This window comes from Euphorbia lathyris, chromosome 5, assembly GCF_963576675.1.
Source record: "Euphorbia lathyris chromosome 5, ddEupLath1.1, whole genome shotgun sequence".
NCBI lineage: Eukaryota > Viridiplantae > Streptophyta > Magnoliopsida > Malpighiales > Euphorbiaceae > Euphorbia > Euphorbia lathyris.
Window position 1 is genome coordinate 44192309 of NC_088914.1, and position 13940 is coordinate 44206248.

At 37.1% G+C, this 13940-nt stretch overlaps 1 non-coding gene across 1 annotated transcript; it reads left to right on the plus strand.

The window, feature by feature from the left end:
• The first annotated feature begins 843 nt into the window (after positions 1–843).
• On the plus strand, positions 844–950 carry LOC136231596 (small nucleolar RNA R71). The gene has a single exon (XR_010689969.1). It is a non-coding gene; the product is annotated as a small nucleolar RNA R71 (small nucleolar RNA).
• The last annotated feature ends 12990 nt before the right edge of the window (positions 951–13940 follow it).

Below are 13940 nucleotides of genomic sequence, written 5' to 3' on the forward strand. Positions count from 1 at the left end.
TCATTTCCAGGTAAAGTTGAATTTCCGGGCATTTCCGGACCTAAGTAGTTTTTCCCCGAGCGAAGAGTGATAGCCTTAACATGCTCTTTCGGATTTTCTTCCGTTTGGCTGGGAAGACTTCCCTCTTTGCGGGATGGAATTGATTTAGCAAGTTGTCCAATTTGAACCTCCAAATTATGGATGCTAGATGATTGGTTTTTGATAAGCTGATCGAATTTACTTTCGATCCGTTTAAAACCATCGTCTTGATTACTTACCTTTCCATTCATAGCATCTATAAATTTGTCGATTTTTGAAGATAAAGTGCTAATCGTATCTCTTGTTTGATTTTGATAATTATTTACACGATATTGATTAGCATTTGCATTATTATTATTATTACTATCTTTCCAGTTAAAGTTAGGATGATTTCTCCATCCAGGATTATAAGTAGTAAAATAAGGATTAGTTGTTTGGTTTTGTCCTTGGACAAAATTTACCTGTTCTATCTCATTCATACCTTCGTAATCAATGTCTGTCTGGATCGGATCATTAGGATCGTACGGTGCCATAAACCTATCAACTTTGTGCGATAAGGCAGAAAATTGGGCTTGTAACATCGCAACTGGATCAAGATTCATTATACCTTTAACCGATGATGTACATGAGGTTGATGGTTTCGCCATTGGTATGTGTCCACGCTCCGCGGGCCACATACTGCTGTTGATTGCCATTTCCTCCAAAAGTTCTCTTGCTTGGACGGACGTCTTCTTCATAAATAACCCTCCAGACATAGCATCTAATGAACCTCTAGTCGTAGGATTTAATCCATTATAGAATGTCTGCATTAAAAGTGCATCTGGCAGTTGGTGGTGCGGGCATAAACGTTGAAGTTCTTTAAAACGTTCCCAAGCTTCATAAAGAGTTTCATTATCATTTTGGGTAAAAGATGTCAATTCTTTGATGACTCTTGCGGTTTTTGCTAAAGGAAAATATTTTGATAAAAACGCTTGGGCTAATTGGTCCCAAGTTTCAAATGTTGCAGCAGGCATAGAAGTTAACCAAATTTTTGCCTTATCCTTCAAAGTGAAAGGAAAGAGGCGAAGTTTGATTGCTTCGGCTGTTACATCAGTGATTTTAAAAGTGTCACAAATTTTTAAGAAATTTGTCAAATGGGCATTAGGGTTTTCGTTAGGTAGTCCGTAAAACATTACGTTGTTTTGCAACATATTAAGCAAAGCAGGCTTAATTTCAAATTGATTTGCATTTATACGGGGTCTAACTACACTATTAGTTACACCGGCCATTCCTGGCCTAGCATAATCCATAAGTGTCGGTGGATCGGCCATATTTTCTGGCTGGACTACTTTGGTTTTTAAGGGTGTTTTGTCTTTGTTTTTGTTGTTTTTCTTGTTTTTCTTAAGTGTTCTTTCAATTTCTGGATCAAGAGGGTCTGGTGGCGTGCCCGAACTTCGCGAACTGCGCATGAACTTGAAATTGTTGCACAAACCAAACTACCTTCAAAACAAAATTGAAAACAAATATGTTATATAAACTGAAAATAAATAAAATGTAAAAGTTTTATAAAAATAATGTGTAAACCTAGATTCGAAAATAAAATACGAAAAATAAAAATTTTGTCAAAAATTTTGGCGTATTCCCGGCAACGGCGCCAAAAACTTGTTGAGCGATTTCCGCAAGTGCACGGTTTCGCTTGTAGTAATAAAAATATCGATCCCACAGGGATACGTTTTTTAACGAAAAACTTATTTTTGAATCTGTTAATTTCGAACTTGTTAGATTTACTTATTGAAGTTAATGAAAAGTGAAATTTGTCTAATTGAATTTAGGAAAAATAATTGTTTAATTGAGTTTGTGGACTTTGAGTATTTGAAAATGCTAGAATAAGATTTTATATTAGAATATATCGATCGTTAGAAAAGTTTTCTGATTTAGGGATGAATTTTACAAAATAGGAACATTTAGAACTTTTAGAAAAACAAATAAATGTATTCATTTGCATTGAGCAAAGAAAACAACCTAAACTTTGTATTAATTATGATGATGAAATAAATGACGGAACCTCTAATTAATTGGCTTTGAACGTGGCAAAACCCTTTAGCCGGCATAATGCCCTTAACCAAATTAAAACTCTACCGAGATAATAATTTGCCTAAGTGTTCAACAAAGTTTCCTTGTAATGATTTTGAATTTAACTATGTTTTAATGAAAACACCAGCAATCACTTTAGTGGATTGGTTACCATAAGTGCTGCATAACGATTTATCGAATAGAACGGACTTTATTAGATGAAATATAAATTGATACAAGTTTACAGAGAACATGGAGCATCGAGTTCTTCGAGGGCGTGCAAGTGAACGGCTGATCAGTCCTTTCCTTGGGTTTCCTTAGAGGTTGTCAGGCTCAGGGGCGAACACTCTACTCAATCTTCTCGCTGTAACTTCGTAATAGGGATTCGGTCGGCCACTACCAAAATGCAAACTAAAACTGGAACAATGTCTAAATGCTACTGTGTTGTAATTAAACTATAAACAATATGTGTACCTCATCTTGTTTTGTACAGAATCTAATTTCTAACTCTCGAACTATTTTTACTTAGAACTTATACATTAGTTCTACGCTCTGATTCTATATCTATATTATAACATTACATCGCTTTTTCTCAACATCAACTCTTTATTTATAGATGTTGAAGGGTTGTGATTGAAGTGATATGTCCTTTGTGAAAAATTGTATCCGTTGGTTAAGAGTCGTGTCCGTTGTGAAAGGATGTCTTTATCCACTTGAACGAACGCGTTTCTTGGATTTCAACATGTGTTTATTAATCTTGGCAGAATTTCTGCACTTACCGAGAATGGAGATCCTCGGCCGTGAATGGGGGAGCATCAAGTTGAGCTTTGGACGAAGGAAGGAATTCTCTGAAGGACGCGTGTCGCGGCCGCGGGTGGTGGATTCACTGTCGCGGCACGGTGTGATTTTTCACTCCTTTGCTCTCGTTCGTGTCCTTAACTTGGCGCTTTTGATTTACGTCGTCTTTGACTCCTTTTGTAGGGTTTTTCTTCTGTTTTTGATCCTTTTTCGTTCCTATTTGGATTTTACCAAATATTTAGGTACCTTGCAAGAAAGAAAGATATTCGAGAGTAAAAGTAATCTAAACAAATATAAATAACACAAATTTGTAATAAAAATGATGTAAATATTAATGATATTTTAGGTATATTTTGGGCTTAACAGATGCGAATTCAAAAATTGCGATCATCATAAGTTATAGTTCTCATGCCGTTTTGGAACGAACTGACCCCGACTAAGCATGGTTCACATGCATACAATAAAAATTAGTCTAGAAAATCACATACCTCCTTCTGTTTCTCCTCCACCTTCTCTACCTTCTTTTTTTCCCGTTGTAGCCATTTCGCCGGAGTTGGAGTTCACTTTGCAAATATTTTTTTACCGATTGCAAAACGTCGTTCCCGTTCGGGGGAGGAAGAGAATGGGAAAGGATGGATAGTTATAGGGGTGTTATGGGTATTGTAGAAGGTGAAGAGTCTAATTAGGTAACATGTGATGAAATGGGTCTAAATATGTAAATGGGCCTTACTAATAGTCTAGTTTTGTAATTTTCGCTTAATTTATCAATCAATTAATTATATTCTGCAAACTAATTAATCAATTACATAATCAATCCCCGAACCACTTAATTGATCACCTTGATACAAAGTAACAATTAATAAATTAATTTAATACTAATTAATTACCTTGACATTGAACTTTCAATTAATTAACTAATTCTCTCTCTCAATGTCTAGTCCTATGAGCTCGTAGGTGCCACCTGTCTCCATCCCCATGGTGTAAGAAAACGTGCATGCCAGAAGCAGCAATAATGTCAGCATACGTAGAAGGTGAAAAGCCCTAAAGGACTTAATTGATACTTTTAGGCGGCTTCTGATAACATCCAGATATTACCCTTGGGGAAAATCCATAATATTCCATATATAAAGGGATCAATTGGAGACAAAGCCCCGCCACAAGATAGAGATCCACCTGGTCAAAGTCATGGCGTATACCATAAGCTAGATGCCATCAGGACCTTGCCATGTGTATACGCCTCATAAATACCATTCTCCATAAAGGACCCACGTCCGCTAAACAGACATGGACACGCCATCTAAGATAGATCCGCCCATGGTGTCACCAAGCCGTTATCAAGGAAACTGCTATCATTAATAGCATTAAATAGTTCCTTAAAGGCATTAACGGTCATACATAAAGAATGTAGCATTAAACTACATTAAAAGGCATTAAATGAGGGATCCCTTCGATGGTTATCAAATCTATTATAAATACCACCACAACGAGGTATTCTAAGTACATTATTCTAATCCCTACTTCGTGCTTATTGTTTATTCTTTTTAAGAATATTATTGACTTTGGCATCGGAGTGTCCCCGGTCGATCACAACGACACCTCACAGGGACGTTTTCTGGTGAAGGAAAATCTGCAAGATATTAATTGGTGCAGTGAATGTGGAGTTCTAAGATTAATATAATTTGCACCACGAACACACAATGTCATCGGAAGGGCTCAACCCTTCCACTGGAGGAACCTCTACACCATCACTCACTGGAGGGGCTCCCATAACACCGTCTACCCGAGGAACCTCAGTTCCACTCTCAGCTGGAAATAACCCTAGAAATAACACAACTTACACAGGGCATGTTTCCTTTTCGGAAGACGGAATGATCCAACCGGCACATGAATTCTCACCGGTATCTTTCCTCGAGCAAATCATAGAATCTGTTGGATGCGATTTGGGACCACAATTAGCTGCACGGGTACGGGAAATGTTGCAAAACCCGCCCATCGGAGGAAACACAAATGGAAGATATGTATCACCAAATTAAAGTTTAGGAGCTAAAAGTCGAAATTTAGATAAATATAGAGGCCAAAAATATCATTTTGTAATAAACGTCAAATACAATATGAAGATATATATAAATTACTAGTTAATTTGACATCAGTGATCTTGGTTGAACTATTAGTTAATAGATGTTGTTGTTAGATGTTTACTGTTATAGTTAATTGTTTGATATTCACATGCTAATTTGCTTAATAATCAACCCACTGCACTGTAACTAAAAACAAAGAGACTCATTAGTTATTGTTTGGGAATATGTATGGATTCCATCTATATATATTTAATTACTATATTGTTGCTTATAGATCTAAAATCTAAAATCTAAAAATAATTTATTAGACTTTATATTTATAAAAAACACTATTGAAAGTTGATCAGTACCTTAAACATGAGTTTTGGCATTTAAATATGATACACCCAAACTATGACAAAGAAATAATGGCTTGCTTTACAAACTTAGGAATAAATAAGTAACAACTATAAATTAAAGGATAAACAATTATCATAGTTAATCTTTCTATTTTTAGAAATAATTATATTCCCTCGGTTTTATTTTCGTCAATTCCTTAATCTTTATACATGAGTCAACAGTCAAACTATACTAAAAAAACTTTTAAAATACTAAAATTGCCCTTTAGTCTATGTTTAATAATAAAAACATGTTATATTTTTTCTATTTTATGTTTTTTTTCTCTTTTTTCCTACATAATCATAATCTCTCCAATATTAATTAATTTATTATTTTTTATATAAATTTAGAACCTTAATTTAGTAGCGTAAAAGTTATTGATTAAAAAATAAATGAAAAATATTTTCAAAATTATCAAAATATGAGTAAAACTACACAAAATTATAAAAAAAAAAAGGTAATATTTATCTATCTCTAATAAATTTTATGAATGAAGAACAAACAAAATATGATTTTTTATTATCTAATAAAAAATATGATTTTTATACAAAATTATAAAAAGTAAATTCATAATAATATTTAATGTTAGTTTAAAAATATTATATTAAAGAATAAAAATTTAAGAGAATAAGTAATGCATTTTTTTTATGATTAGTATACACAGGTGTGAATTTCGATGTACATATTTTTTGATTAAAGATTGGTTAGCGAGGAAGGGTAAGCGGCGAACATCTCAACTATGCTGGCACCCCCACCACAGACCCAAAAAAGCTCCGAACCAAATTTTTTAAAAGAGTAAATAAATGTCATAATACAAAAAGAATAAAGAATAAAATGAAGCCAAAGAATTAGGAAAAGCGATAAACGCAACGTCCTACACGATCATGAAAAAGACCGATCCACAAAAATTCGGGACAACATCCCACCAAGTCGATGCTGTTGTCGTCCGTCCATAATTTGCAAGCGAGTCCGCAACATGATTTCCTTCACGGAAAATATGAGACACCACAAAAGCCACAAAATTGATCTGATTTGAACCATTTTTGTCTAAGCAACCAAGGAACCGAACAAGATTTAGATTTGAACATCTGCACAACATATATTGAGTCGCTTTCAACCTTTTCTGATAGCCATGTCAATGGTGTAAACAGCAGCAGATAGTTCAGCAAGATAAGCAAAGGAACTTTCAATCGGAAAGGCAACTGCACCAAGGCACAGGCTAGTATGCAAGCGATAAATACCTCCGCAACCCACAGGACCAAAAGCACCCATGAAAGATGCATCAGTATTGATCTTAATCCAATCCCTCGGAGGTGGTTGCCAAAAAATCGGAGTAACGTGTGGAGCCTTAGTGATGCGCGGTGCCTAGTAGTATAGTGTGTGAATAAGTTCTTGTGTGTGTGTTACGATTAAGGTCTTTCTACATGCTTTAACTCTACTAGACGCTACTACGTAGGGGCAAATGTACTCCGTCGTATCAAGTAATAATCCGATTAAGACCGAGTATCGAATCCGTGGGATTTATAACCACGGGTATTAAACTACTCGGTTTTATTCGTTATCTAAGCGGTGAATACTTTAGTTTGGTTTGGGTGACAACTACAAACTACTCCTAAACCATGGTGAGACAGATTCATATAATTCAAACTCTAAAGAAGTGATATGGGTGACGATAAGTTATAAAATATAATAAACAATAATTCCGAACATATACGAATGATAGTTTACTCTTGCAAAGACGACTATGTGTAGACCGACCGACCCGTGACTATGCGATTCCTCCTAATGGCGTGTCTAATGCGAGGGATCAGAAACTAGGGCCCATAAGTTCCGTGGCTTGTCAATTCCTACAGTTTCCAGGTTGTCAATTCCGGTAAGGCAACTCCTATATGGCTCCGAAAAGGTATAGGGAATCGCATCCCCCTACACAATAATAAATTACGAATATCAAAACAAGCAATAAATATCAACATGTATAGAGAAACGGAAATTGCAAATCATATATTATAAATGTTGAACGCGTAAATTCGGAATACAACCAAGCCTAGTACATAGGAAGAGTGCAAGCTAATTAGCAAGTAAGAAAGGAAGAAGAATCGGCCGTTGGAACTAGCTAACCGGACTTAAGGCCGTCTCGTAGGTCTTGGAGGTGGAACTCTCGAGCTTGGTGGAAGAGGATGGACGGAACTTCGACGGAGTGGCGGAATAAATGTACAAGCTCTCAAGGTGGTAGAGTTTTGTTACATAAAATCTGAATTTGATAGAGTTTTCTTACACAAAAATCTCCATCTAAATCTACATCCCTAAATGAGTGCCAAGCACTCCTATTTATACATAAATCAAGCTTGGGTCATAATTGTAATTGCATTAAGTGAGAAGACTTTCAATGTGGAGAGAAGACTTTGAAGGAAGACTTTGAATGTGAAGGGGGACTTTGAATGTGTGTAAAAGTGGTAGGAAGACTTTGAATTTGATGTAGAATAATGAAGCATGTGATGCTCTATTATTTGCTTATTTTCTCCCTTGCATATTTCACACCCATGAAAGATTTCCTAAGCTTCAACATGTCCAGCAACTTAGATTAATTATTTGAGCCTATTACGCTGCGAATTTGGAGATGACATTAGAAGTCTCTTGTACATCTTTCTCTTAGCTTTCCAACACATTTTGAATCGCCTCAATCCGAGTTCGTATGAGGGAGATACGATGAAAATACGAAAATGTGTCAAATCTGTCCTAAATGTGAACAAGGTGACTTGACACCTCAAGCTCCGCGTGGATGAGCTTCTGAAGTCATATTTTTATCCTCTAAAAGGTCCAAGCTCCGCGTGGAAAGGGTCACGCTCTGTGTGAATGAGTTGCTGACGTTTATCAAACACTTCTCACTGATTTAAGCTCCGCGTGGGCTTTTTTCATCGCCTTTTCCGTCTCACACATTTATCTTGCAAAGCACAGTTATGAACACCGAGATTACTTTATTTATTTATTTATTCAAAATGACAAATATTAGCTAAAGGTACATAATTTATTGAAATATGCATAAAACTAGCAATAAACCTAATAATTTAGCTTAAAAATAAACCGTAAATTATCCCAAAAGATAGGGATAAAACGTCCCTATCAACTTCCTCACACTTAAAGTTTTACTTGTCCTCAAGTAAACTAAACCAAACCCGTAAAAGGACTAACAAAACTAGCAACCCACTTGATTTAACCAAGTGACCAACCCCAACTAAGTATTTGTACAAATAAGCATTTGGAAAGCAAATATGTAAACGATGCTTAAGAAGCTGCAATCTGATTATCAATATTCACATTTTAACTAAAAGAGGCATATTTAACCGAACAAACTTGAAGGGAATAGTGTGTAAAACACCTCACAAATGGTGGTTCACTCAATCACACAATTTTTGGTGGGTCGGTGTTTATACTCCCTTCTTTATACTTACTCAAAATCATACCGAGTTTGCATGTTCATCCGGGTTTTTCCATCCTTGTTATGGTTGACAACATTAAAAATAAGATCGGAGTGGGTTGTAATGTAGGTGAGGCTATTTAGTAGCTAGGGGTTAATTTTTGGGAACTCGAGTTCGAACACCGAATTTGGTAATTGCATCGTGTCTCTATTGATTTATTCTAGCAAGTAGATATGGTCTTGAAATTGCTCGAGCAAGAGCTCGAAGTCCACTCCATACCGAGCAAGAGCTCGAAGTCCAAGCTGCTCAACATGAAAAGCATGCTAAGGAAAATCCTGCTCAAACTGAGCTGCCTCCTCCTGCACCAACTCAAACCATCATTGAGCAGGTCAATATCTCTGTCAATCCACCTTCTTCCCATCCAATATCACAAAATATTAAGGAGTTAGTACCTGCTGCTAATAGTTGTTAACCAAGCTGGCCCCTCTGCTTCCACCAGAATTCCGGCAACTGAGTCAATTCCTGAAACAACCTATGCCTATCTTCATGCTACTGAGTCCGGACGTCGCATTATTGACTCCGCTCAAACTATTCTTCAGGATTTGAATACTTCTCATGCCGATGCTGCTGGGTCTGCTAATATTGAGTCACCCCAAATCTCATATATCACTCAGCTTCTCAATGAGATCAAGGGTCTCAAAGATCTGGTAAGTGTAATGGAAACGGTCCAAACGCAGCAACCCAAGCAAGAATACATCGTCAAGCTGGCCGAACTGCAGTTAATGATGGTGAATCACTTGAATTCCCTTCAAGGCCAAATTAATACTCTTTCTACGGTCAACACGGGCTATGCTACCTCTGCTAAGTTGAATCAACATTTTACCAAGTTGAACCCTGAGCTGACCGGCACTCGCGAGCTAATCTCCTCAACTTCTCAATGTTCGGTCGAAAAAATAAGCGAAGCTGTCCGTCTACTCAACTTGAGTAAAGAGGAAATGGAAACTGATCAACTCAAGACCAATGAACTGTTGCAATACTCTCGGGCAACTTACAAAAATGTGCGTCACACAAACGCTCAATGTCAGTTTTATGATTCGGGTCTGCTTAAAATGTACTATCAAGCCTATGCCCAGCTGACTGACACAATCACATGGCTTGGAAAATCCCAGGAGTATATACTCAGTATGTTCAGTGCCTCCATCCGCATTCGTCGCGATACCTTAGACGATGGCATACCTGTTTTTGATGGGTTAAGGGAAAGCACGAAAAGGCTTAAGGCTTATTCAGTCAGATTAACTCATGCTGCTCTCAATGACACTTTTGTTCCTCCTCCACCAGATGGTGGCAAAACGGGAGAGAAAGAACAAGCTGATAGAACTCAGCATGCAGGGGAAGCGTCCGGTAGTCAGTAGCAAAAGGGAAAAGGCAAAATCAATACTGCCCATGCCCAAGTCAATAGGAAGAAGTAGTTTAGCTAGGTTGTAACTTTTATTCTTGACTTGTATTGTGAATTTTGTCTTGCTGACTATCTATATATTATGCATCTTTTTATTCCAAACTGATTAATTGTATGTGATGCTCACTTACGTTTTGTGCTTTATGCTGATCTGTCTTAATCTTAATTGAACAAACAAACAAAAGAAAAAGAAATAAACTCAATCCACATTAGACTTGATACATTTGCTCTGAAAAAGGCTTTCCTATAAAACTAACCATGTATCAAAACTGAGTTATAACACATTGACCTCTTCTAAAAAGCTGACCTAGGCTCATCTGAATTAGATCTTGGAAGGTCTAGAATTGAACTAAGTCAGCATAAGCATGCCTTAATTTTACTCAATTGAATCTTAGATGGTTTAGAGTTAAGTTAAGTCAATAGATGCAACCCTTACGGGGGAGTAATTTCAGAAGTAATAAAAAGAATTTCAATCATGGGGAATCTCAATGCTGAGTTCCATCAATTAAATATTTTGCCAACATCAAAATGGGGGAGTTTGTTGAAACACCTTTTCACACGATTTTGATTTGGCAAAATCATTTAAGTTAATCCATGATTAAGGGACAATTAAATTTAAGTGCTTTGATTTAATTGTACTAATATGTTTGTTCAATGTTGAGTATAAATATAAATATAAATAGAAATAAAAAGTAAGACAGGACAAAGCCAGCATAAGATCACAGCACAAGTTGAGTAGAGTGGAACTCAGCATAACAGAAGATAAGTCATCTTCGGAACAGAAGCTTAGAGATGAAGAAGCTGAGTGGAGCGAAACTCAGTATCAAAAATAGAAGAGTCTTCGAACTATGTCTTGCAGAACGAAGCTGACTATAGAAGCTGAGTAAAAGAGAACTCAGTATCTGGATTAACAACAATCAGAAGACAACGAATAACAAAGTCATGTCGAGTGATCTTCAAGACAACACCAAACATCCGTTAGCTAAAAGACAAGTCCGACAACTGTCTGAACCAATAATAGGAACCTCAGAATTACGCACAAAAATGATTTCGAGATGCATGGGTCAAATGTCCGTTAGCTAAAAGACGAAACTTGTATAAGAAGACAAAACTGCAAGAAAAGGACAATCCTGGCACCTGAGGAAATCAGACGACAGGATTGGCCTGCAAGCCTGAAGCTGACTAGAGCCTTGTCTCCCAAAAGAGCCGTTTTGGATTCAACGGGCAAATCAAATTCAAATGATTTGATCTTCAGATTGCAACTATAAAGAGACAAGTAAACCTCTTGGATCATTGCCGATTTTCACACAAAAAATACAAGTGAGAAAAATACAAGCAAAAAGCACATCAAAACAAAAAGAGATCTTACACCAACTTTTCTATTCTTGTGTAAAAGCTAAAGTGATCTTTGTAATCATCTAAAGTGTTCTTTGTCTGAAAAAGAACAAGTCTGTATCAATTGTATTATTGAGAGAACTGTGATGAGTACTCGGTGTTGAGTGCTTAGTGGTAGAGAAACCTAAGTGTTTGGTTATAGCACTTAGTAGGAGTTGAGTAGACGAATAGAGGAAGGTACTCTTGCATATTCAACTGCCTTGTAAATGGTTTGTGCTCTACCTTTAAAGAGCTCAGTATTGGATTTCAAAAGCCCGGAGGGACTCTGGGGACTGGACGTAGGCGGAGAGGCCGAACCAGGATAAGTCGTGCGGAGTAATCTCTAACTCTCTCAATATATATATATATATATATATATATATATATATATCTGTATGTGTTGCTTGTTATATTTACTCAGCATATAAATTGTCTAAATTGATATTGAGTAAATAAGATTGCTGAGTTGGAAGCTGACTACAAAAGTGTCAATTCCCAACTCATATGTAAAATAGTTCTAGTCAATATCTGGTTAAAGCTATCTTACGTTACAATCGGCGCTGCTGACCAAAGCTGAGTTGACAAACTTAAGAAAATATATTAAGTCAGCTTAATTAAAATCGAAAAAGTTACATTAGTTCCTAACCCCCCTTTTGGAACTAATCACATGGGACCAACAAGTGGCATCAGAGCTAAATAGCTCACTATTCAAAGATTTAACAATCTTGAGCTGATCACGATAAATGGCTGAGAACAGCACTCGTTTCCTTCCCGGGGACCAAACAACACAGATACTCCCAGAGGGATTATCAATTAGTCGCCCTCCCCTATTCTTTGGATCCAATTATACATTCTAGAAGAATAGAATGAAGAACTTTATTCAAGCCACAAACATGAGTGCATGGCTTGCAATAGTTCAAGGCCCTATGTGCCATATAAAACTGTTGACAATGAGAAAATTGTTAAGAGTGAAACTGAGTGGTCAGAAGATGACCTTAAAAAATTACAAAACAATGCTTTGGCTATCAATATGCTTCACTGTGCGTTAGATGCTGCAGAATACAATAAGATTTCAGGTTGCGAGTCAGCACATGAGATTTGGAAAAAGCTTGAAGTAACTTACGAAGGTACAAGCAAGGTCAAAGAGTCGAAGGTGAACCAACATATGCGATTGTACGAGCTGTTCGAGATGAACGACAATGAGGACATCTCTGGAATGAACGCTAGATTCACCAACATCATAAATGAGCTAAAAAGGCTCGGCAAGAACTTCACTAAAGAAGAGCAGGTGAAGAAAATCCTAAGAAGCTTACCTAAGAGTTGGCAAGCTAAGAAAACTGCCATGGAGGAAGCTCAGGACCTGACCACATATAAATATGACGAGCTGATCGGATCTCTGCTGACTCATGAGATCTCTATGAAAAATTTCGAAGCAAAAGAAAAGTCATAAGACAAGAAGCAAAAATCACTTGTCATGAAAGCTGACTCAACCGAAACTAACTCATCGGACGATGAGGAAATGGCCATGTTCACAAGGAAGATGAAGAAGCTGTTCAGAAAGAATGAAAAGAACAGCAAGAGGCCATTCAGAAGAAGCGACAGGTACAAAGCTGAGTCCAGTGACAAATACAAAAAGGACAGCTCCAAATCTGTCACATGCTTTGAGTGCCATCAAACTGGGCACATTAAGTCAAGCTGCCCTAATCTAAAGAAAGACAAGAAGGGAAGCAAAAAGGCAATGGTGGCCACATGGAGTGACAGCGACGACATCGTCAGAAGCTGAAGCCACTAAGTCGGCAAACATATGCTTCATGGCCGATGACGCTGCTGACCACACTCAATCTGAGCATGCTGACCTCTCTGAAGAATCTGAGCAGGAGGAATACTCAAATGAGGTAACATCCTTACATTTGCTTAGAAAAGAAATGATAAACACCCTGAGTGATTTATATGCACTAACTAAAAAGTGTAACAAGAAAATAAAGGCACTCAGCAGGCGGTGTGACGAGATTGAAGAGGTCAAACTTAGTGACCTCCGATATCTTCTCCAAGACAACTCAACCTTGCATAGCAACATGGAAATTATGTATAAGTATGTCTCGGAGGTCCAATCAGATTCAAAGAAACTGAGAAAGGATGTCACAAATCTTCAGAGCCAAACTAAAGGCTTAAACAAAAATAAATCCCATGCTGAGTACCCAGGTACTAGTCAGCATAAACAGTTCACTCAATGTGACTGTTGTGGAAAAAGGGGACAGACAAGAGATGTGTGTTGATATAACAAGCGGATTGTCCAATGTGACTTCTGCGGAAAGAAAGGACATACCACTAAGGTATGTTGGCATGCTCAGCACAATGGTGCTGACCAAA